This window comes from Podarcis raffonei, chromosome 6, assembly GCF_027172205.1.
Source record: "Podarcis raffonei isolate rPodRaf1 chromosome 6, rPodRaf1.pri, whole genome shotgun sequence".
In the NCBI taxonomy this organism is placed as follows: Eukaryota; Metazoa; Chordata; class Lepidosauria; order Squamata; family Lacertidae; genus Podarcis; species Podarcis raffonei.
The window spans coordinates 71,327,244-71,353,841 of record NC_070607.1 but is presented as its reverse complement, the minus strand read 5'-3'; the positions used below and the strand labels follow the sequence as shown (position 1 = coordinate 71,353,841).

At 43.1% G+C, this 26,598-nt stretch overlaps 1 protein-coding gene across 4 annotated transcripts in view; it reads right to left on the bottom strand.

Moving 5' to 3' along the window:
- Window positions 1-26,598, bottom strand: part of RALY (RALY heterogeneous nuclear ribonucleoprotein) — a 211,073-nt gene that overhangs the window by 46,297 nt on the left and 138,178 nt on the right. The gene's annotated exons all lie outside the window — the stretch shown is intronic.

Sequence of the window (26,598 nt, the reverse complement as noted above, 5' to 3'; positions counted from 1 at the left end):
AACAGACTCTTGGTCTAGCCCACTGGCCCCTCAAACCACGCACTAATGCATGCTCACCATTCTCAGGCTGCTGAAACTTTCCCATCATCTGAAGCTAGAACTTTTTTTTTTTTACCAGACCAGATACATTGGGCTGGTAAAGTTGTATTCTGTGCCCCTGATCTGTTGTGCATTCATCTAGGAAGTGTTTTTCTAAGCAGAGCAATAAGATTTTGTCTTTGTGATTTTGCAATATGATCCACTGGAGCCTCAGTTTATGCAGTTGCAAAACTACAAAAACCATGGTGCAGTGCAAAATGAGCAAGAATGTTCATGCAGAAAAGCATCTGAGGCCAGTAACTTGAAACAAGCAATTGGCAACACCAAATGCATGTCAGAAATGCAACTGAGCTGAAATGTAAAAGGGCAGATGAAATGGGAAATGGATTTAACAATGGAATTCTTCCTGGAGTTTTCCATAGATCTCCATTTTGGAAACAGAAGCCTTGGCCAAAAAAAAAACAAAAAACCCAACCACAAACTATTATGTTTTATGGTTTCTTTCTTTTTTAAAATGGTGACTTTTATAGATTAGTCAATCAGTCATTAGGGGGAAAAGTCCTCCCCTCTTGGAACATTTCACAATGTTTTTAAATGAAAAATAGGCTGTAATAATTTCACACTACTTAAGAGACCCCTTTCTTTTGACAAGTAAAAAAAAATACATTAAGCCATCTTGTATTAATATTTCATGCTCTGCATAATTGCATTGTAGCAATGAGAGTATTACACACTGTATGCAGATTAACTCCAACATCGTATCAGCCACACTGACTTATTATTCCTTTCACAGTGAAACAAACGAAGTTCTTCTGAACATCTTGAAACTGTGTAACAGAACCCTTTTCTCTTTGGTAAGTTGTGTACAGTCAGAGAAGGTCTGCTGTGAGCAAGACAATTGGACACAAACCTCTCTCCATACCTCTAGTATGAAAGTTAATGTCTGTCATTGTCTGTACTTGCCATATTGGGTGCTATTCCATGGAAGATTCTCCTCCCCACATGCTAACAAATTTGGAGATTTATGAAATATCATAGCTCAGTGCAATGATCCTTCTCTGACACTTTTGCCAGAGTGAAACCTTTTTTTTGCCTAAGGTAAACATCCCTTTAAACATTTTAAATACAATGCTCCCAGTATGTTTCTGAGCACATTTCAAAGTGTTGGTGCTGACCTTTAAAGCCCTAAATGGCCCAGTATACCTGAAGGAGCGTCTCCACCCCCATCGTTCAGCCCAGACACTGAGGTCCAGCACCGAGGGCTTTCTGGTGGTTCCCTCCCTGTGAGAAGTGAGGTTACAGGGAACCAGGCAGAGGGCCTTCTCGGTGGAGGTGCCCGCCCTGTGGAATGCCCTCCCATCAGACGTCAAGGAAATAAACAACTATCTTACTTTTAGAAGACACCTGAAGGCAGCCCTGTTTAGGGAAGTTTTTAATGTTTGACATTTTATTGTGCTTTTAATATTTTGTTGGGAGCTGCCCAGAGTGGCTGGGGAAACCCAGCCAATGGGCGGGGTATGTATGTATGTATGTATGTATGTATGTATAAATAAATAATAATTTCATTTATTTAATGCATTTGGACACAGCATTTTATGTATATTAAACTCACAACTTTAACAGGTGGGGCAGAACCTGATTTGCCTTAATGGATTTGCCTCCACTGGCTGCCCCTCACTATAGGATTCCAGATCCATGATTGTGATTTGAAACAGGGAAATGATGTCTAACCTCTGATATGGAAATATGTGTGTCATATAGAGTTAGCCCTTTAGGATGCTGATTTCTGAACCACATAATGGTGCCCCAGATATATGAGAAAGAAGACTGAGGGGTAAGGCCTGGGACAGTGAAAGGGATATGAACATACCCTTCTTCTTCCCTGAGGCCATCTATGAATGCTGCTCCCTTGTAAAAGTTTATTGCTTCTCCTTCTTGCTTCATGGGCTCCCTTCCAAGTTTTACTGAGCTGGACCAGAAGGCAATACCTCTGTGCATATAATCTCCATCTTTCCCAAACTACAAAACAATAGATTCCTTTAGGAGCCACTTTGGGCATGGACATGTTCAAGGTAGGGAAATGTTAACATTTCCAGTGGTAATTAAGGAAATTTAAGTGTAATTAATTACGCTGAACGAGGGAAAAGTTTCTGTTGAGAACACCTGCACCATATTTAATCATTTGAATGAGTGTTTTTGTAGATTTCTTTAGTGCTGATATAAAAAAAACCTCACCACACAGCACTCCACCTGGAGAACTCAGAAACTTTAATGTCTTTTTAATTGCCCGCTTGTTAACATGTATGCCGACATGTTGTTTAACATTGATACAAGTGTTGTGAAATACGGTAGGTTCCGCAAATGCTGTTTCCACATAAGAAGTGGGGGGTTAGATCAAACTCTCAGAGTGATGCTGGGATAAACCTGGTATAAATCAGCAGCAGCCAGTTGGTTTATTCTGGATTTATACCAGCAGAATAAAAAGCAGATGCTCCTCTCTATGGGAGGAAAGTATTTGTGAGGATGAGACACATTTATCACAACAGGTTGGGAAGTGGGCTGACGTCCCATTCCTAATATTTGTTGGGCCAGCAAACATTTCCCTACAACATACCATCTATGGTGCCAACATACCATCTATGGTGCCATCTATGGTGCTTGTCTTGAAGTAGAATGGGTTTTCCCAGAAAAACTTGTATTTGCATGAGGAATGTGTAGTTATTATGTAGTTGCTGAGCATAAACCAGACAATAGCCCTCGCAGGAACATGCGAATATAGGAAGCTGCCTTATACTGAATCTGTTTATTGAGCATTCATCCTGATTCGTTTGCAGGGAGATTAGATGACATTGGCTGTTTAATGAGCATTCATCCTGGTTTGTTTGCACGAAGGCTGGATAATGTTGCTGTCAAAGCAATTGCTCTCCCACTTTCCAGTCTGTTTCCCCATTACTTTCCTTAGTCAGATCTTTTGGAGAAGCGGATCTGTGGTGCAAGCCCTCCAAATATGCAACCTGTATATGCCATTGAATCTCACCACAAAATAGCAACAGTCTAGAAGTGTCCTGAGTCATACCAAGTGGTCCATCTAGCTCTGTATAGCAGTAGCTCTCTGGGGCTTCAGAAAGGAGTCTCTCACAGCCCTTTCTGTGGATTATAGGGACTGAAGCCTAGGATCTTCTGCATGGCAGACAGAAGCCATACCACTGAGCTACAGTTCTGTCCTCCCTTTCAGTTTGCCCCTCAGCAAATGGTACTCAGTGACAGACTCAGTGGTGCATTTAGCTGGGTGGCCACCTTCACCTTCTATCATCTATACATTAGCCTAGGGACTAAGGAGAAGGAAAACTCTGATCCTAAACCTCTACTGCCTTGCAGAAATACTCATTCATGAGAAAGGCCTTGGGAGTAAGCCCTCAGGAAAAAGCCGTATTTGCGGCCTTATGGGCCATCTTTGGGAGAAGCAAAGGCTAAGAAGCAAACCATACACAAATCTGGAGTGGCGTCCCTAAGGTGGTTGGATGGTGCCTTGTACGTCTCCTTCCGGCAACTCCTGCAGCCAAACTGGTGACAAACGTATGGCTCTGTTTTCCGTTGGACCACATCAGTGAGACTGAGATAGGGGTCTTGTTGTCTGGGCAACCCAGGACCTCCATACACATTGCCTAGCCTTGTGCCCCAGAGAGGTCACTCTGATGCTGTGAATGCAGCAAAAAATAAAATAACATAAATCTGCAGCCACAGCAGGCACTGTGATTCCACAGTGGTTTGACTTCACCCCTGGAGGAGCACTCCATTCTCTCTCGAGAAAGACGGATCCCAACAATAGCCTAGAGGCTAAGTGTTGATGTGCAACTTCAGGAGTTCGTGCTTTTCATTCCGATGGTTCTTTATATTTAAACTGGACTTTATAATACGACACATTTCTGTGTAGGAAGACATACTTCAAATGGTCTTACAGTGCCCCACCCCCAGATAGTACAGTGTATTATTTCACTTACTTTAACATGTAGTGACCCAGCCCTGTTGCACTGGGGGTTTTTTCTACTCGTTCTGCTAATTGGGACCCTGCACCTCTGCCCCAAAGTCCAGTCCTAATGGCACCTCTGGACAAAAAGCTATCACAGCTAAGGACAGTTGATAATCCCTATAATCCACCTCAAATCTGTCTAGTCCTCTTTTAAATCTATCTGATCCTGTGGCCATCATTACATCTTGCAGCAGAAAACACCATGAAGTTATCATCCTCTGTGAAGAAGTACTTGCTTTGGTCTTTCCTGAATCTGTTGCCAATCAATTTCATGGGGCGAATGGAACTTGAGCTCTTGTATTATGAGAGAGGAAGAAAAGTCTCTTTCTATTCACTTTCTCCACATCATCCAAAGTGTCATAAAACCTCTATAATGTCCCTTCTCTTTCCCCCTCCCCCAGGAAAAGACTCCTGACTTTCCTCAAAGAAAAAATGCCCAACTGCTTGATCATTTTGGCTGCCCTTTTCTGCATCTTTCCCTGCTCTAGCATATCCTGTCTATCCAGCATATCAGCTGATTGGCAGGTCTCGTGAAGCCCAAACACTCCCCAGGAACAATCCAGAGTGGTTGCAGAGGGCTGTGCAAGGGGCTCTACACAACCCAACAATTAGCTGATTATCAGGTCTTGCAAAGCCTGCTGCAAAATATTCCAGAAGAACCACCAATCGTCTGATCATTGGGTCTTCTTATCGCTTTTGGTATGCTATGCCCTTTCAGCTGAGCCATACCTCATATCATAGGGATGTGGCTTGGAAGAATGCTCATCATCATATAACTTACCTGCAAACATGAATGTGTTGTTGTTGCTATTTCTAATTTCCCATGAGTCATCCCAAAGTGATTTGCAATATCTAATCTAACCTCTGTATAAGTGGTTTTCAAGGATATCACCATAGTCCAACTGAAATGCATATAGGAGGACCATGGCCAAGCCTGCCTGTAACAGGAAGAGGCACAACCTTTTGTCGCCTTTCCTAATCTGTGCTGTACAGCCTACCTGTATCCTTAGAATAGTTCATTTAAAAACCAGCCAACCTCCCAAGCATCCTTCAGCCAAGAGATAAAGAGATGATAAAAGATTGAGGGTGTACACTAATTAAGGAGCACCACTCACCTTTCCTTAAAGTTGGAAACCATAGCTCATGGAGCTATGAAAAAACAGGCGGGAAAAGACTGCAGCTTAGTGGTAGAACATCTACTTTGTGTGCAAAAGGTTCCAGATTCAATCCCTAGCATCTTCACATAAGGCTGAGAAACAGAACCTCTCTAAAACCCCGGAAAGCTGCTACCAGTCAATGTAAGCAAAAGGAAAGCAAAAACGTGAGATTCATTAAGCTTTTGCATCTTTGTTAAGGTCAATGAGCTCTAAGATCACTTTCGTCTTGTGCAGGATGGAGAGCAGTGCCATCAGTTGCCTTATTTTCCCCACCCAGAAGGAAATTGTGATCACTCCAACCACACACAGATTTCAGCTGTTCGGTCTTTAACACAGACCCTCTCCATCAGGGATGGGGACCCTGTGGCTCTCAAGATGTTGCTGGACTACCAACTCCCATCAACCCCAGCCAGCATGGCCAAAGGTCAGGGATGATGTGAGTCACCATAATCCAAGAACATCTGGAAGGCCACAGGTTTCCCTACCCCTGCTCTGAAGCTAGTACAGAGGTAGTTGACCTCTGGACAGCACCACTTCAGATAGTTGTGGGGGTGGAGACTCCCATTTCAAAAGTTCCCTCCACTTACACTAAACACACACACCTAGGAAAAGGTCTTGGTTTACTTCTTCTTTCTGATGTGCTAGTTGTTCACATTCAATTAATTTTTTAACATTAATATGTTTTTAAATTAAAAAAAATCACCCCTTCTGACTGCACTGTGAAGTGGCACAATCTAGAACTTCACCAGCTCTAGCTACCACCTCATTCTGCACAACTTCCTTAAAAAATTGGGGGGATCACTGCTGTTGCTTGATAACATGTTGGAATCTTTTACAGTTATTGATGTTCTCCTCACTGATGGCCTAAGGCCAGCACTGGCTTCCTTGATAAGCTATTTTTCCTTCCTGGCATTAAGTGTTTTGCTTCACCGATTAGCTATTTAATTGAGAGCCAGGTGTCTTAAAGCTCCCAGAGGCCACAGTCTTAGTGATGAACTGTCAGAGAAGAAGACAAGAAACCCGACTTCTCTCTCTTTGCGGAAGCCTCTCATTATTTCAGTGCATAGACAACACACGGTGCAGCTGTTACTTCGTTCTTATCATGGTTGTTCACAAATGGGAAACATGATTTTTCATCCTGTACCTGAGCTCGACACGGTAATGAGTTTTAAACAATTCAGGTAATTAATTGACCAAAAAGAATGTGCAAGGTCTAGAACACGGAGTCACTACATTCATTCTTTCCGTAGATCCTGTTCCAAACAAACACTGTACTACTGAAAGGGAAAACTAGGGCTAGGCATTTCAAGATGGCCCCTAGAATCTAGAATAGAAGAAGTATCAATTGACTTTGAAGAAGGCTATCCATGGAGACAAGCAAAAGTCATAAGGAGCTGAGTAATCCAGCAATTTCCAAGGAGCACATTGTGAACAGCAGGATACCCTGAAACATGACAAGTGCTAAATAAAGAAGCACACATGTTCAGAGTGCCTTTTCCTTATCATTGTATTGCCGTAATAAGTTCCTGAACACCTAAGATTACTGTGAAAGACATCCAGGTCAGTAGCAGCAGGTGACAGAGGGAGCAGGGCAGGAAACGGCATTCACCTAATGACAGACGAGTTGGTCGTGTTGCTGCTGCATACCAAGATGTGGAGGGCTGAGGCAGTGGCAAGGTCAGTGTGGTGCAAACACATTGGTGGAGCCAATTGGGTGCTCATGACAGTGTGTTTGCACCACACTGGCCTTGCCACCCCTTCACTCCTTCCCCTATACCTCCTCATGAGCAGGAGCAATGTGATCAGTCAGAGGTCAGGTGAGTGCCCCTCCCCCCACTGTCTGATACTGCAGAACAGGGCACCTTGCAGAATAAAACATGGAACATCCCTCCCTCCCTCCCTATAGCTCCAGGTATAGGGTGGTATATAAATTCAATAAATTCAATAACAATAAAAAATTAGAGCGATAGGATCAGCTCACTGCATTCACATGTGAACACCCAGCCAGTCAACTACAGAGCTGCAAAAATATTTTTATATCTTTATATGCTGAATGCCTTTGGAGGAGTAGGAGGCTGTCATGACTCCTGTGTCCCACATGTTTAGTTGAAGGTCATGGTGTTTCAAACTATGATTTAAATCACATTCATTTAAATCCACTCACCCAAATATTGTCAGGTGTTCATGCTAATCTAATGTAATCTATCTATCACCTACCTACCTACCTAATATATCTGGTGTCCATTGAGACTGGTGGGGTGGAAGACAGGTGCAGCTGGAATCAACAATAGGCAAAATTAACTAATTTTACTTTTGCGCCCATCCTTCCCCCTCCTCAATTTTCGTATGTTGTCTGGGGCCAATGACCATGTTGGCTAGGGCACTTGGAAGTTGTAGTCCGAAAAATGTGGAGAGCAGCAACTTGGGAAAGGCTTCTTTAAAGAGAGACTCAAGGAGAATTGTAAAGAAGTTCTCAAATAGCCATGGAGGTGGGGTGTCACAAAATATTTGTGTTAACAGCAACAGCAAAGTTTGCAGACTCTTCAATAACTTCTTAGTTCCCATCAGTTCTCTTCTGGAATGCTTGAAGTTCTGGTATCTCTCCCCCAAGATGGACAGGCAGCCTTTTGGCTCCTGTGCGTTTCAATAACTTCAGTGAACTAGCATTGCTGAATTGTGTGAAATAGCCCTTTGCTCAGCTGGGAATTTGGTTCTGACTGCTGATACATGAGCTGCTTGGGGAGAAAATTGCTAGAAGACTAGAATGTTATTTAAAAATGAAAAAAGAAAGATGTAAGCCTCACTCAACTAATCTTATGAAACTGGTGTTGCCTTCTGGGGAACAGACCTAGAAATCATTGTATCAATGTTTAAGATTAAGGGAGGGGTGATTTCCAGTATAGAGCTGTTATTTTTCCTGTGCTCCTTGTGAAAGTAGTCCAACTCCAGAGCTTGATCAGCCAAATCAGAATCTCCTCCCTAATGGCCCAATCTTCCATTTTGAAATTAAGATTCTGTCCATTTCATTTGATCTAGATCTGCATCTATTTCCTAGGTGTCCTGGGGCATTAGTCTTATTTTCTAATGTTCTACATTATAAAAAAGAAACAACCCCCCTTTTAAATCAGACAACATATTTAAAAGGAAAAAGGGGAAATGGAGGAAATGTTCATCTGTTTGGCGTTTTGCTTTGTTTCCTGCCTTTATAGCTCAGCTTTCTTTAAAATATTGAAGGTAGCCAGCAGAAAAAGTAAAATAATATAGAGAAATAAATAAATAAATAAATAAATAAAAAATAAATAAATAAGTGAAGCCAACAAATAAACAATATTCGGGAGTGAGGGATGGGGCATGGGGAGGATTAAGAGACTAAGAAGTCCTGCTGGATCACGCCAAACAACCTCTCCAAGGGATTATGGATAAAAGTAAATCCTGTTTGCTCCCTTTCACAGATAGAGGCCCTGGACTTATTTGTCTGCAATTTGACAGGCTTAACCAACTCCTGTACCTGCAAATTTCTTCCACTTTGGCCCCAAGGGGAAAAAGTTAGAACCATTTTGAGATTATAGTGAATTGAGGGAGACGGGACACAGTGCTTTGTTTTATACAGGATGGCTCAGAACCCAAAATGTAGACTGACATGCAGAGAGCACAGAGCAGCTCAGAAACTTGTTGATTTTTTAAAAAATGTAACAGGTAAATACAAGGCAAATCTTGGGACCCATACACATCTCTAGTATGTATGCCATCTTGAGTTCCTTGGTAAAATATCTCACAATCATGGTGGAATATCAAATAAAGGCTTATGCTGATACTGACAAAACCTTTAGTGATGCAGCAAATTTTCTACCTGATGTTTCAAGCACTCAAGTCAGGGAAGGTATCAAACATCTTCAAACATTTGTGTCAGAAATACCCAGATGATCTACTAGTAGATTTGAATTGGTTTTGTTGAATTCACATCCTTCTCAGATACTGAGAAAATACAATCTGTTGAGAGATCTGATCTGTTTCTGACCTGATTCTGCAATGCACCCTGCCCCCCCATAACAGCCACCACAGAAGCCCAACAGTTTGAATACCGTCAAATTGAATTTGGCCCTAAGAGTGGAAAATGCTCTTGAGGTTTCAAATACAGTCCTGACCCTCTAACCCAGCCTTTCTAAACCTGTGGGTCCCCAGATGTTGTTGAACTACAACTCCCATCACCCCTAGCTAGCAAGGCCAGAGCTCAGGGATGATGGGAGTTGTAGTCCAACAACATCTGGGGACCCACAGGTTGAGAACCACTCCTCTAACCTCTCCATCCCTACAGAAGCATGTGGTGTCAGTCCAAGCCTCTGAATATTGCTTATCCTCTCTTTGTGCTCAGGGCACACAAATCCAGAACCCACACTGATAATTTCCTTACAGATACTTTTGACAATTTAGGACATTCCCCCCAAATATGCTGTTTTACATTTCACTTGCAAAATAGGTAAAGGGACTCCTGACCATTAGGTCCAGTCGTGGCTGATTCTGGGGTTGCGGTGCTCATCTCGCTTTATTGGCCGAGGGAGCTTGCCACCATGACTAAGCTGCTTCTGGCAAACCAGAGCAGCGCACGGAAACGCTGTTTACCTTCCAACTGGAGCGGAACCTATTTATCTACTTGCACATTGACGTGCTTTTGAACTGCTAGGTTGGCAGGAGCAGGGACCGAGCAACGGGAGCTCACCCCGTCCCGGGGATTCGAACCACCAACCTCCTGATCGGCAAGTCCTAGGCTCTGTGGTTTAACCCACAGCACCACCCACGTCCCTCCACTTGCAAAATAAACATGTCTTAAATTTTCTCTAACAAGTCTTGATCAGGTCTGATGAGTTCTTACTGGAAGTGGCGGGGATGTTGCTTTACTTACGGTGGCTGCATGGTTTCATGCTGGTGATTAAACATCACCAACCAAGAAAAGGACTAGCAGATGACATAATTCAAGAGCTTCCAGTGATCCATTAGGGTGGAAATGGGTAAGCAGTGGAATCTCTACCAAGGGTGTTTGGCAGGAGATGGGCTTTCCCCTCCCAGAGTGGGTTTGGGAGGAGAGGAAACTGAAGTCCTGTCATATCAGTGGAGCTCTGCTGGCGCAGCATTAGCTGAAATCTAATTAACTGATTGATAATTAATTAATTAATCAACAATCATAGTGATGCTTATGTTATTAGCAGTGTTGTTGTTATCAACAGTGTGAATGATTATTTTTTTTAATTTTTAAACGCAGAGGGTGGCAAAAAGTTCTAGTTCCAGCTAGCTCATGGCAGTATCTGGCATCTTCATCAGAGGCTGCTGGGGTAGTGTTACCTCTTCACCTGACCTCAAGCCTCTCTGGTAGGGCAGACCTCAGGGTGGCCAAAAGCCCAAGTCAGCTCACAGTGATTTCCAGCAGACCTGAAAGGCATGCATCCCTAACATGCAATACAATGTGACGTGACGGTACTATTGGTGAGTGGATGGTTTTAGCGCTACATCTGATAGGAGCCAAAAATGAGATCCCCAAAGCCAATATTAAGTACTCTAAATGAGCACTCATGTTCGACAATTGGTCCACACAAACCTTTTGTAGGTCTTTGAATGCTACTGTCTTTTGAGTCCCTTATTAAAATTCTTTTCATTTATTTCTCTTTTCTTAAACAAAGAATAGGAGAGGCAGAGACCCAGAGAGTGGGCACACTTCATGCTCTGCAGATAAATGTAACAAGTAGATTTTTCTATAGTTTCTACTCCTAATCGCCTTGGAAATCTCTCATGTAGGCTAACATGCTTTTTGACAGAAGCAAAATAAATTTTAAAGGTCAATTGAATCAGATAAGCCCCTGTTGGCAGCACTTGCGTACTCAGAATTTTATGGCTAACATTTAGCTTATGCTAGCAAAGGAGAGAAGGGTGGTTCTTCAGAGGAAGGAGAGTCGCTGAAGGAAAGTGGTCAGAGTAAAGAACAATTAAAACCAGAATGTCATATATAGTCCCACTGGTGCGACAGATGATTACCTGCTGGGCAGTGGACAATGCTACAGGCATTAATCTCATTAAAAACCTTGATGTGGTGGTTTGGATCCAGCTCATTAGAGGCATCATTAATGGCTTGCCATGACTAATTTCTCTGGAAGTACTCTGCAATTCTTTATCAGTCACTTCCTAATAGGCAAACATTAGGCTCCCCCACCCATCTTCATCTTGCACTCCTATGGACCTCATGAGATAGCATCTGATCACAAGCCTATCGACTAGATTTTAGTTAATGAACAAATGCACCAGGAGCTATAAAGCCGCGTTAACAGCGAGTGATTTGTTTAAGAGCAAACAGAAACTGTGAAGAAGTGAACTTCTTGTGTAAATGGCATGGCAACTTTCTTTCAATGGATATAGCCCCACTGGAAAGTAGATGTTCCACTCAGAGAACTGGAGGTGAAGAAGAAGAAGAAGAAGAAGAAGAAGAGGAAGAAGAAGAAGAGTTTGGATTTGATACCCCACTTTATCACTACCCAAAGGAGTCTCAAAGCGTCTAACATTCTCCTTTCCCTTCCTCCCCCACAACAAACACACTGTGAGGTGAGTGGGGCTGAGAGACTTCAGAGAAGTGTGACTGGCCCAAGGTCACCCAGCAGCTGCATGTGGAAGAGCAGGGAAGCGAACCCAGTTCACCAGATTATGAGACTACCGCTCTTAACCACTACACCACGCTGGCTCTCTAGGTGTGCATATTTGACAAAGGGATAGACAAATCAGAACAGCTGGTAGCCATCTGCCCTGGGTGAAGAGTGATACGTGCCCTGTAATACCTCAAAGAAAAACCTTGTTTAAGACCAAAATTGCTATCTTCAGGAGTGAGAAATGTTTTTGCACAACTAACACAGAAATGATTGCTAAACAGCCACTACATTCACCTATATTTCTGTTAAGTGGCTTTTGCATTGTGTGCGAACTCAAGCATAATGTGGAAAGTAACAGCTAGGAAAATGTCAGGGAAATGGAAAAATACTGCTGAGTGAATTCAACAGAAGAGATGCGTCTTTTAAATGGGCTTCAAATGAATGGTGCATATACACTGCCTCAGTTTTGTCCAGCAGAGTATTGAATGTGTTCAAATACGGTTGCTTGAGTTCCACAGATTTTCAAGGTGATGTGAGCACCCTGTGTTTACATTTGAAACCATCGTGTGCACATGATTCCCTTGCATATGCTTTCCTCTGCATCCTTAAAAAATAAATAAAAATTGAATGCCGCCCCAAAACACTGTAATTTCTGGCTTTAACACAGGAGCAGGATCCTGATTTATAAGAGCAGCAATGCAACCTCCTCTAAATGCCCATTTAAAAAGAAAAGAAAAGATGTTCTCTGAATGCCCACTTAACCGGAAAAAGACCCAGATATTGGCTCCCTGCTTCTGAAGTTTGGTCTTTCAACTTTGTTTTTAAAGGACAGTTTCCAACCCACTGAAGTGGAAGAATCCAGCTGTAGTTAAAAGTCCATAAAGAAGTGACTTCCCATGAGACCTGGCTGAAGCACTGTGACACTGACATGATCTGCCGTCCAAGCACAGGGGATGTGATTAGTGAGGCGCTCTGTGCCTTATTTGTCTCTCCTTGCCACTTTGATATCGTGTGCTGTAGGCTTTGACACAGGAGACTTGCAAAACTAGGGATGGTTCCTTGTGGCTTAGGGAAGTTACTCAATAGCCCACTGCCCAGGTTTCAGTACTGGTTGCTGGGCAAATGCAGGCAACCATTTAGTAATCGGTGACTTACTGCAGCAAGGAGAAGTTTATGCATTTAGCTCTCTGGTTTTCAGACTGTGTGAAGATAATCTGGCAAAATTCTGCTCAGCACAAGGGAGAAATCACAGACCACTGTTTTCCCACACAGCTGTATGTTAGGTATAGGAATACTTGTTGCTAAAGTGTCATCCCATGAGGTTAAAGAATGTCATAACTCACAAAAAGACTGATCAGAAGGGCCGAGGTAGAAGGAAATTTTAATTTTTAAAATGTAATTTCAGTTTAATTTTTGTTCAGGATTTGCTCAGAATTCATTTCTTATTATCAAACTACAGTTTTGATCAGAGGGCACAGCCCTCTGTCAAACAGAAAAGACCTCAAATTTTCCAGGAGTTAAGATATTATTTAAATATAGTTTTGCACAAAGTGCTGATACAATTATGTGCAACTGTATACAGAGAAGAAAGCCTTGTGCACAATTATGGCTTGACCAGGTTGATTGTTTACTGTGATTGGGAAAGCTTTGAATCTCAGAGGGGTAGATCACAATCCACAAAGAGGTACCTACTGTTGCATTTTATTAAGTGTGAGTTTGAGTGTTTAAAAGTTTGTCCTTGGCAGCACTCAGTAGCTGAGGGAAAGGAGAGGGAGGAGAAAGAAGTAGTAAGAAGATGGCTGGAGGCCACCAATAAAGTTCTCTTTGAGAAATACTAGAAAGTTCTCTTTGAGAAATACTAGAATCTCTTTCTTATGGAGGAAGGGGCAGATACAAAACAAATAGCAATGAGTGGAAGGCACAGAGCAGCTTGGGAAAACCTTTCATCTCAAAGGAGCAATCACCATCTACAGTGGGAGGTGTCTACCTGTCAGGGACTGTGCTGAGGAGGGCTGCACTGAAGAAGAATGGTGGCAGCCACCCCCTCCCCATGACCCCGAATCTTCCCAGGAGCAGGAGGACAGTTTAGATTTTGGAACAGTGGTTTGCAGAGGGGCATAGTTCAGAAGGCAGAAGCTGGGAAATACTGGATGGGGAACAGCTAGCAGAAGAAACACTGGAAGAGAGAGAGTTTACAGATTCACAGTCTCTGGATAGTATCCACCCCCCTTCCCCAAAGTCCCAGAGAGCTCAGAAAGTGTCAGAACAGAAAACACAGAGGCTCCAAACTCAGATTACAAGACATAGGAGTGACGTAGATTAATAGGGACGGAGGGGACAGTGACCTTAATTGGGAGCACCGCCATTCTGATTAGATGCTTTCTTTTTGTCCTTTGCTGTGTTTATTAAAGAAACTAACTGGTAAGAATTCCCTTTCATTTGATTTGCTTATTTATGGCCACGGGGGAGGAAGACGATTCCCCAAAGCCTGATGCTACCCAACTCCATGGGCTCATGATCAATTGAGAGAGATGAGTAACAACAACAACCTTTAGGAGGCAGTGAGGATACCCTGGGCTAGAGATTTTGGATATAATACCCAACTTTCATCTTGGGAAAAGTTATGGTAAAGAGGAAATAAAATTTACTGCCTGCTGCTCGTTGAAAGAAAACTATATGAAAATGATGTATCGTTGGTATCTAACACCAAGTAAAATTGCAAAAAATGTATAAAACTAGTTCAAATCTGTGTTGGAAATGCAAAGGGAAGGAGGGTACTTTTCACCATATGTGGTGGACATGTGCACTGGTAAAAGCTTTCTGGGAAATGATATACACTGAATTAAAGAAAATGTTTAAAAATACATTTGTTAAAAAACTAGAAGTTTTTCTGTTAGGTATAATAAGTGAAGAGATACCAAAAGAGGATAAAAGACTTTTTATGTATGCAATGATGGCAGCGAGAATGCTACTAGCGCAGAAATGGAAGGAAGGAGAAGTACCAACAAGAGAAGAATGGTAGACAAAACTTAAGGAGTACACAGAGATGGCAAAACTGACGGGGAAGATTAGAAACCAGGAAGATCAAGTATTTTTAAAAGACTGGAGTAAATTCTTAATTTATTTAAAAGACCACGGTAAACAGCTAAAATCATTTGCAGGGATGTAATGACACTTGTAATGTGGAATTAATTATGGTAACTATGTATATATAACAGATGGATAAAGGAAAAAGATGCAGAAAACTTTATCTTAAATATAGAACCCATGGAGGGAGGGAGGTCCAAAGGTTCAAAAGAACCATTTATTTTAATGTTTGAATTGGTTAAAGTTAAAATGTATAAAATTATGTAAAACCAATAAAAATGTTATGAACCCCCTGAAAAACAACAACCTTTAGGAGCCAAGAGTGGGGACTTATCCCCACTGCTCCCCCTGGGAAAACCCCGGATTAAGTGCTGAATTGGAGCAGTTAGATTTTAAGCAGATTACCATTTGTTCCAATTTATTGCTAAAGAGTGTGTTTTCTGGGGGGAAAGCAGCAGAGAAAAGACAAAACCACTCAGATCTAGGAAACACAGAACAAGTGGAATTGTGGGTGAGTCCTAGGTATGGCTTTTAAAATGGAACCTGAGAGGCTCTGGCCATTATGCCTAGAAATAAAGACTATAGTAGATCTTCCCAGGCAGCCATTGAACATGACATTATCGGATTGTGAGCTTGACCATAGATTCATATTTTCCCCCTTGATTTCTTTTGATTTTTTTGGCTATTTTCCCCTTTCTTAATTAAAATTAAAATGCTTAAAATTACAGTTTTTGAAAGGGGTGGGAGTCCAAAGTTAACAGAACACTTGCAGAATCACAATATCAAAATGTCTACGGAATTGAATACAAACTCACATACTGTTTCAAAAGGAGAAAAAGAACACGAAAAAGACAATAATCTGTATCATAACCTTCTGGCGATAAATTAAAAAAATAATAATTTGACCATCCTTGGCAAACCTGACTTCAGTTCTTAAAAGAAAAGAAAAGAGGGTGCGCTTTAAGCAACGAAACTTCCAGCATGCCACCTCCAGCTCTCTTAAAAACTGTTGTCTTTCTTAAGAGCTATTGCCTGCCATTGTTTCATCAGAGATCATGAGCAGCATGCAGGGGGATTAGTGCTGCGGAAATGTAGGCCTAAAAATGGCTCTCTTTCTTCTACCCTCCAGCCAAGCTGTATTAGAAAGGATGGCAGGAGAGCATTCAAAGATGTTTAAAAATATCTACAAATGCCTATTCAGTATGCTGTGAATGATACCATTTGTGACAATGTAAAATATATCATGGACTAACCCTGTTTGGCATGTATACAAGCCATAAGTGCTGCACCAAAGTTTTCCCCTGAGCTGAAAATTGGCCACATGCAAAACTTCCTTTTTTTCAACCAGCGTGGCTAAAAACAATGAGACACAATGCCAGCAAAACAGAGGCTGCGACACAAGGAGGCAACAATAAGAGCCCTGAACCACAGGGACCTGAAAGATGCGCCGCTGTAATGAATAAGGTACAAACCAAGAGCTTGAGACAAACCAATCCGCTGGTTAACAGCAGGCAGTATTTGCATATTAAAAGATCTGTAACATTTAGAAGGGGTGCTTTGTTGGGGGGAACAAACAAGAGACATGAATAACTGCAATTACACCAGCACAATTGCCAGCTTTGCATCAGGAACTATATGGCAGAGAGAGGTGATTAAATTATCCAGCAATGAGTCACAAAGCGATAAGGAGGAAGAAAGGAGGTTTCCTTGGAATATGCCTACACAGGCCACTTACTAAAAAAAAAGAAATCCCTTCTTAGCATCTGCAGCTTGCTCACTGAAACTTCAGCGTGCTGGGAAAAGGCTGCCTTTATTTATACATTAACCATTTGGAGCAGATACCATGTTCTCCACGTGGTCATAGGAACAGTGAAGGACATTGTGCACTATTGGGTCACTATAGTACACTGTTGCTATCCCAGGGGTGGATTGAGCCCAGAGGAGGGGGCAAGTATGTGGGCACTGATGACAGTAGCGAGGAGCTGGACCCACCAAAGAGGTAGGCCCTGGAGTGGATCTTCCTTAAGGACCCCTACAATCTGAGCCATCATTGCATGTTAGTTATATAAATCTCCAACAGGTTGACCATTATTTGCTGCTGTTGTCACTCAAGAGTCCTAAGAACCTTACAGCCCAATCCTATTGAGGTTGATTCAGAAATAAACTTCATTGCTTCGCTTCTAAGATTATGCATCTTTGCAAAGGAATGGATGGCATAACAAGTTTCTCACTATCTTCCAGAGCAGCCTTTCTCAACCTGTGGGTCCCCAGATGTTGTTGAACTACAACTCCCATCACCCCTAGCTAGCAAGGCTAGGGATGATGGGAGTTGTAGTCCAACAACATCTGGGGACCCACAGGTTAAGAACCGCTGTTCCAGAGTGAAGAAGAAGAAGAAGAAGAGTTTGGATTTGATATCCCGCCTTTCACTCCCTTTAAGGAGTCTCAAAGCGGCTAACATTCTCCTTTCCCTTCCTCCCCCACAACAAACACTCTGTGAGGTGAGTGGGGCTGAGAGACTTCAAAGAAGTGTGACTAGCCCAAAGTCACCCAGCAGCTGCATGCGGAGGAGCGGAGACGCGAACCCGGCTCCCCAGATTACGAGACTACTGCTCTTAACCACTACACCACACTGGCTTAATCCAGTGAGAGCTTAATCCTTTAGTGGAGAAAAACATGACCATGCTGAACTACAGTCACTTCATTTCTGGGCAAAGTGGAGAATTAAGGCTCACCCAACACCTTTCTTGGTTTTTTTTGTTTGTTATTTATATCCTATCGTTCTTCCACCATGGAAACCAAGGTAGCACACATCCAGTTACCAAGCTGATACCCACCAAGCATTGGCCAGACCCAGACCTGTGGCTTCTGCATGTTGCTGGCCTCGTGTGCCTTCAGAAGAGACCCTGGGATCTTCTGCTCTTTTCAGTAGTGCTAGTGCCAAGAAAATACCATTTTATTTTCCCAGGTCTTTACAATATATATATGTTGAAAGAACGACTTTTTAAATGCCCTGCTGATTTTTATGCAGCATTACTTTTTCTTCTTGCTCTTTTATAGTCCACAAGTGTATTTTAAATGGTTAAATTGTTGTAATGTAAGCCATCCAAGGAACTGGACAGCATAAAATCCTGCTGATAAGTAATTATATATAAGGGATGAGGTGGTTTCTGGATAGAGTAATGTGTACAGTTAGAACCCCTATGGGCAGGACAGTTCTTCACTCCTGGCATCAAAGGACCACTTTTATTTCCTTCTTCAAGGAGTATAAACCTTTACTAGTTTGCAGCCGGCATTGCTGAATCCAGTCATTCATGGTTCATGCTAGTTCCTTGTGCTAGTGTGCATAAATCTAGCTCAGAGAATTCCTGGAAATTGTAACTCTGGCCGCTTTGTTAAGCCAACTATGCGGAAACATTTGACAGTCAAAGGAGGTGCACTAATATGTCCCTTGTGCTGCTGTCATGACTGCAAACTTCCGAAACGCAAATCATACTAGCCTTACAGATGCAAGTCAAACCTGAGTGCATTATGTTTATGTAATCAAAGCCAGAGAGATAGAGCTTCTCTGGCAATAACACACACACACACACACACACACACACACACACACACACACACACCGAGAGAGAGAGAGAGAGAGAGAGAGAGAGAGAGAGAGTAAGGGAAAAGAAAAAAATGGAAAAGCAAAGGTGATGGGAGTGTTACGAAAAAGGAGCAATGCAGAAGCAAGCACCAGGTGGCTGGAATGGTAAACAGGATGTGGATGTTATTGGATTGTACCGTGGGAACCAGGGACAATCTATTCACTGCTCTGAGCGCCGGAAGTTAGCTCAGAGTGGCACATGACCCTGTACTGGAAGTACATGGGTGGAGTTTATTCTCTCTCTGCAGTGGGAATCAGAGTGTACAGACATGTTTCTCTGTACTGCTGAAAGACAGAAATAAAGACATGTAGATACATTTCTGTCTGTCTCATTCCCCCCCCTGGAGATGGGAGGGGGAGGAGTGGTGTGTTCTTTTCACGTTTGAAAAGGATCGCCGAAGAGACCTCCCTTGATCTTGCCGGCAGACGCTGGCAGGGGAGGTCACAAGGATTCAAGCCGGGCACCTGGAGGGTGGCCAAATTCCTAAGAGCTGGAGGCTCTGCTCGCTTGAATCACGACATCTGGTAGCAGACCGATGGTTATCTGATCTATGAGAATCTGCATGAGAGGTGAGAGGTCGATGAATCGTTGCCATCCTCTGCACCTAAGGAGATAAGGAAATGCGTCTGCCTGCAGCCAGAGGCTAAACAGAACAGACAGCTGGACACCGAGAGGAGTGTGTTTCAAGGCAACGGAGCCAGAAAAGGTATGCTGCATTTCGGGCTAGAGAGAATGAACGCAGAAAGGCTTATTTTCTGGTTCACAATAGCTGCGTTTGAAAAACAGCTCTGAAAGAGCAAGCTTGCATACCAGGAATTCCTGTGGTTAGATAAGGAATTCCGTCCTGAGCAGGTTGCTAGGCAACGTCTGCCAGCACTTGTTAGGTTACTGAGTGGCCTAGAATGAGCCTGGGAAATCGAAAGTGTATCTGCGCAGCTGTGCAAGGGTTTTGAACAAAGAAACAGCCCAAAGGTTTGCCTGCCAGTGAAAGCAGTAAACAAGCCGAGAGACTTTTGGAGTTTACTGACTTGAAAAGTGAAAGCTGGCTTGAGATTGTGTGCAAAGCTGACCCTTGGATTCAGCATGGATTCCAAGAAGGCGGGAGGTTTGCCCTATCCCCCTCCCCTCACTAATGACAATTATTCATCTTGGTCTATAAAGATGAAGGCCCTGCTGCAGAATCAGAGGGTCTTTGACGTGATTGAGAACCCCATCCCAGCAGCACCAACCCGAGGTTGGGAGTCACAGAATCTGAAAGCCAGAACGGCTATAATTCTGTGTGTGTCAGATGACCAATTGGTGCATATTCAGGGTTTGGAATATGCACGGGAAATTTGGGAAATGCTGCGAAGAACACATCAGAGGGATGCTGGTTCTTCAGCGTTGCTGTATTTTGAGAAGCTGACCAATCTGAGGCTTGCGCCTGATGGAGATGTTCAAGCGCACCTGACGGAGATGAAATATCTGCGCCAGCAGATGGTGGAACGCAATTTCCGTCTGCAGGAGGAAGTGTTTTGCTTCATGATGATCAACAGCCTAAATCGGACTTACAAAACGGTTGCCAGTCAGCTTGGTTCCCTCCCGGCTCAAGATTTGACCGCGGAGAGGGTGTGTGCCGTAGTTCTGAATGAACAGGACAGACTTGCTGCACTGGAAGTAAAGGACAGGGGGAGGGAGGAACGGAGTTCTAATTCCCCCGCAGATGAAGCTACTGGAGAAAAAGCTCTAGCTTTGAACGCTGTCCGATGTTACAATTGTGGACAGGCTGGGCATCTTCAGCGGAACTGCAAGAAGCCACGTCAGCCTAAAGGAGGGAAAGGCCGCTCAGCAAAGCCTGAGGCGTCAGGCAAAGGTCACACCAAGACTTCGGTGAAACCTGGAAAAGCTTTGATGGCGACAGGAACCACGCCAGACGTTGGGAACTCGTTTATAATTGACACTGGATGCACGGTTCATATGTCCCCACACAGAAAACTCTTTTCAACGTTTAAGAAGCAAAGCTTCACTGTGACACAGGCCAACGGTCAGGAGCTGGAAGCGGCCGGCGTGGGGACTGTCTATCTTAAGAGTCTGGACTTGACAATAAACAATGTTTACTTGGTTCCTGAATTGAAGTTCAATCTGCTGAGTGTTTCGCAGATTGCAAAGAAAGGACTGAAACTGTCCTACGATGCTGAGAGCTGCAAGATCTACAAAGATGGAGAGTTATTTCTTTCAGCCAGGGAGAAGGATGGACTTTATTTGTTGACTTTTGCACAAAGTGATTACATGGAATGTAATTCATCTGTGTCTAACCTAGTTTCTCTTGCAGGTGTGAGCAAGAAGGTGACCGGAGTCAACAGAGCATTTCAGCGGGTGTATGCTGATGTGATTGGTCCTCTAGAACCATCTAGAGGCAATGCAAGATATTATCTTGTGTGTGTGGATCATTTCTCTAACTATGTCTGGGTTTATGTGCTGAGAAAGCCACAGGAAGCCTTGGAGAGGTTTCAGGAGTTTTGTGACAAAGTTAAGAGTATGCATGATGCTAACATTGATTGTCTATTCACAGATGAGAAGCAGATTTTTCTTTTACAGGATTTCCAAAGGTTCCTGCAGAAGAAGGGGATCAGACACAAGATTGCTGTTTCAGCGGAAGCGTGGAACAGGGGTGTCTGTGTACGGGTGAACAGAGAATTGCAAAAGGGGATGGAAGCGCAATTGCTTAGTTCACATCTGTCACATGAGTACTGGGCCGAGTCTCTAATGTCGTTCTGTTATACGAAAGTGAGAAAGGTTTCAAAAGAGTTGGGAAGTTCTCCTTTTGAGAAACTGTTCCACAGAAAACCTTCTGTTGCCCATTTCAAGGTTTTTGGGTCTCATGTGAGAACAGAAGCTCCAGGTGGAGTAAAGAATGCCAGAGGCATTTTTGTGGGGTATGAAAAGGGTCTCTACAGAGTAATTTTGTCTGAATCTGGTCAGGTGATTCTCACAAAATTTCTAGAGAGTGCTCCTGAACAGGAGAGAGTGATAGTACACACATTTCCCACTGAGGACGATTCAGATGATGATGATTTCACTGATTTCAGCTGTACAGAAAGTGATGACACTGATAGCTCGGAGAGCTCAGTTGTCACAGTCATTGAGAGGAAGTCTCACACAATAGATAGGCCTTCACAACTGAAGGATGAACCACTGTTTACCATTGGAACTAGTTCTCCAAAGAGTCCTGAGACTGGACCAGTGAGCAGAGAGGATCAGCACCTCATACGTAGGTCTGAGAGAGTTACAAAGGGTCAACCACCCAAGAGGTACTCAAAAGAGTTTGCTAACTTAGCTGTTGCATGTGTTGCTGTTGTAAACAACCAAGGACAGGTTGGAGCTGTGTCTAAGTCAGAGACAAAGACACAACAGAGAGTTGCTAGCCAAGGTAATGCAGATGCACTCATTCCTTGGAAACCAGACAACCAGAGAGGTACACTGGGGAAACCAGTGGCGGGGAGTTCCAAGGGTGGAACTGAAACAACAGGGGAGTGTTATGTGAATAACAACTGTTTGTTTTCTTCTCTGGATCATGCTTTGCTTGCTGCAACACGCATTGATTCTTTTGGGGGAGGATGTTACGAAAAAGGAGCAATGCAGAAGCAAGCACCAGGTGGCTGGAATGGTAAACAGGATGTGGATGTTATTGGATTGTACCGTGGGAACCAGGGACAATCTATTCACTGCTCTGAGCGCCGGAAGTTAGCTCAGAGTGGCACATGACCCTGTACTGGAAGTACATGGGTGGAGTTTATTCTCTCTCTGCAGTGGGAATCAGAGTGTACAGACATGTTTCTCTGTACTGCTGAAAGACAGAAATAAAGACATGTAGATACATTTCTGTCTGTCTCATTCCCCCCCCTGGAGATGGGAGGGGGAGGAGTGGTGTGTTCTTTTCACGTTTGAAAAGGATCGCCGAAGAGACCTCCCTTGATCTTGCCGGCAGACGCTGGCAGGGGAGGTCACAAGGATTCAAGCCGGGCACCTGGAGGGTGGCCAAATTCCTAAGAGCTGGAGGCTCTGCTCGCTTGAATTCCGACAGGGAGAGGGGACACACAAATGCTATAAAAAGTGCCTTCTCAGGCTCAAGGCAAGCAATATATACAATGGCAAATCCAAAGTGCATTTAGGATATAAAGCAGAATGTTAGGGAGTTGACAGAATTGAGGTCAATGCATAATGCATAAAACAACAGCCTCTGTTACCACAGACAATCAACATTAAAATACGATTTTATGGAGTTAAAGTTGATCTTCCCTTATTAAAGCTGGCTCAAACTGACTATAGCAACTGATGGTGTCCATTTATAAATAGTGGCACAAATGTAACAGAAAGTGGTTCTAAATGGTGAGTCAGTGATGGCAACTGTAGCTCCAATGCTATTCTTTCCATGATATTCCTTTTATAACTGTGCAAGTTTGGCGTGTGCCTCATTTAGCCAAGATAAGCCCTACACTTCAAACACTGGAAAGTTAAGTGTAGCCCTTGAGACTCAATCACCAGGTGCTGAGTGGTAGGAAACAGGCTTAGTGTCATGGTAAATTAGGCATGAAGGTACTTGCTGCCCACTTCTTGCTCAGGGTCTGTTTATTATTTGCGTTCTGGACAAAACAAGGCAGAACATTCAGTCCTTCGTGATACAGAAATATGCTCCAGATTTCCAAGAGCTAGGATACAATGTAAGCATGTTGTTGCACAAAGAAATTCTGATCTTAGCCCCATTCAGACAAAATGACTCATGTGCAAAAACAAGTAAATGGATCACAGCAGTTAGCCCTGTTCATGATGTTACTGCCCTTCCAGTCCTGCTCAACACCTGTGTGTTGAGCACATACAGCATAAAATGGAAAGTCTATGTGCTTGTAGGCTTTCATGTGACCATGTCTGAATGGAGATCCTGACTGTGTGGAAGACTTTGGGGTAGGACTGTAGGTCAGTGATAGAGCATCTGCCTTGTATGCAGAAGGTCCAAGATTCAACCCTTGGGTTCTAAAGGTTGGACTGTGAAAGCCTCCTGTCTGAAACCCTGGTAAGACACATGTACTGAGTTAGATGGAGCAATGTGTTATGATTCCCTCAGCACTGTTGAGCTTGGCCCTGGGATGGCAGACTCTGGAGGAGGAGGAATGGGAGAGGGGGGCTGGAACAGAAGCAAAACCTTCCTTCTGCCCTATGCTATCTGGCTCTAGAGTGGAGATAGGCATGTCCTGTGATGTTTCCCTTTAGGTCAGAACTTAATTCTTTAACCCCTTGATATTTGTGGGTGTCCATGTTCCCTTAAATCTTGTTCCTGTGATGTAGAGATTAATACTTTGTTACTAAGATTTGACTGAAGCAATCTTTGAAACATTTCTTTGGATATTCTTGGTTGGGTGAAGTATCGGAAAGAAGTCCAACCAGAGATAAAAGAACTGCAAGAAGATCAGCAACATTTATCATGGTTGAGTGGGGTGGCACACCCAGAGCCAGAGCACTGGATGAGTCCTCACTGAAAGAGCAGCACAGTGACAATATCTGGCAAAGAATTTGCCTCACCAAAATCAGATAATCTAACATATATTAACACAAATACCATCCTGCAACATATAAACTTGAAGAAACCGTATGTCACAAGAAGTACTACATGTTGCCATTGAAATGCAGTTAGGTGTAGTCCCAGATGTACAGGAGTTGTTTTTCAGTGAGTGGGCTTCATACAGCTTGGAGAGTGTTTAAATGAACTGGCCATATGGAGAGGACCCAGTTGTGTCAGCCTTTCCCATGGAATTGGAATCACTGCAGAAGCCAGAGTGCTGAGTCTGTTGAAAAGACCCTCACCCTTGGGTCTTCCCTATGGGAGCTGGGTCAGTTGAATATTTTTTCACCTGGGCAGAATCTTCTCATAAAGATATGGCTTCCTGGATCCCATGCGGCAGAGAGAATTTCTAAAGGGCACCTCAGACAGGCATGTTTATCCTGCGAACTGATGAGGTATGGCAGCAAAGCAAGACTAGGTGGTACAAAACAAGCTTCAGGGAAAAACCTGGTGCTCCCTTGGTGATCGGACAAAATGTGTGTCTGTGTGACATCAGGTCAATTCGCCATTTTAAAATGACATCTACTGGAACAGTGAGAAGGGCTAATGGGCTTCTCCCACAGAGCTTTCCCCCCACTCTTCCTACCTGACAGCAACAACCTCTTTCTTTGACGCTGCTATTGTACCTGTGTACTTTGAAAGAAATGTGTATTGATTTTAGAATTTTTACTGTTGTTAGCTCTCATTGGGGTTGCTTACGATGGCTGAAAGGAAAGGGAAGAACTATAACAAACAAACAAACAAACAAACAAACAAACAAACAAACTGAACACATAATATACTGGGCTCACATTATTAAAGCACTGGTACATTCTTATGTATCATTTCAGTAGCTTCACTTACACACAGTCAGAAAAAGAAGATGGCATTGTTTGTGATATTTAGAATCTCATTACCACAGCTTTAATCAGCAAACCACAGACAATCAAATTCATGTGGGAAAATCATCATAATCATAATCATCAACAGCTTGACTCGTGGCTCATAATGTTGCAAACCAGACCCCCAATTTAGAAGAACAAAATGATGGTCCCTTGGATGCATTTGTTTTTATTGTGTGTTATAAAACTTATACACTTTAATATCAATGTGAGCCCAATTTCTTATGTGTTCTGTTCATTTGCTGATCAGGGCCAGCTCTAGCCCTCGTCTTACATTTGGTTCACTTTTGTGGTGACAAGGCCAACCCTAGCCATTCCCCTATATGGAAAAGTGGCAGCACTGGGGGATTTATTTATTTTTTTGTAAAATAAAAGGTGAGAAAGATGTTACATGATAGAAGTGGATAGACTCTTGGCTGTAAGTCCTAGAAGAACTTGGAGGCCTTTCTCCACCTGGCCTGGGAAGGAGGGGCCTGACTGACTCCAGCTACAAAAGCTGAGGCTGCTGAACATACCCTTCGGCTGGCATGGGCAAAGTTTGGTAATATGGTACCCTGAGTGAGCCAAAAATTTGCTGTCCCCAAATGGATCCTATAGAATTTCTGAATCCCAGTTGCAGGAAACCACATGAGGGGAGAGTGTTATCACAATGCTGGCTACTTAATCCCTTATTGGCCATAACTAGGGAGAAGAAAAACCTTCTTTTTAAAACAAATTGTGTCAAAGCAGCTGCCAAAAGTTGTAGTGGAACCCCCCCAACCTCCCAAAAAAACATCATCTTCATACCACAAAACATTCACCCACAAAAGAATTGTTCAGGACTAGCTTGCAAACAAATATACACCTCATATTTGCACGTGTGGAGAATATTAAGAAAATATCCACCAGCATTCACAGAGAAGAATTTAGAGTGGGGGGATGTTGAGATTGAAACTCTGTTTTAAAAAGGGTGTGCTATTCTCTTAGAAGGAAGAATGAAGAATCAGGAAAGGCACAGAGGTTAGTACTCAAACAGCAAGAGACAAAACCCAGAATGTAATAAACTGCAAAAGACTGCATAGGTTTATACAACCTACCAGACAAATCATCCACGTAGCAGGACTCAAGCACTAGAACGTTTGATGGGTGTAAGCATTGTGGTTTGTGGCAGTTTCACTTCTGAAGTCTTTGTAGCCTACTGGGGAATTTGATTCCTTTCTTATTTTCATGGTCATAGACTGCATATTTTATGACTGCCAAAGAACTCCAAGCAGAAACTAAGCCTGTCTTGATGCTGCTGCTCCAGGATTATTCACTCTAACTGCAACCGTCATCGGAGAAAGCAAGAGAAGAATGATTTTTGTTTTCTAACAACATTGAGTTCCCTCTGCCCTCTTTGGGTAAGAAACAGGGCCTTATTTTCATTTATATCAGGGGTGGCCAACTCCCAAGAGACTGCTATTTTACTCACAGAGTTAAAAACTGGCAGTGATCTACAGTGGTACCTTGGGTTACAGAAGCTTCAGGTTATAGATACTTCAGGTTACAGACTCCGC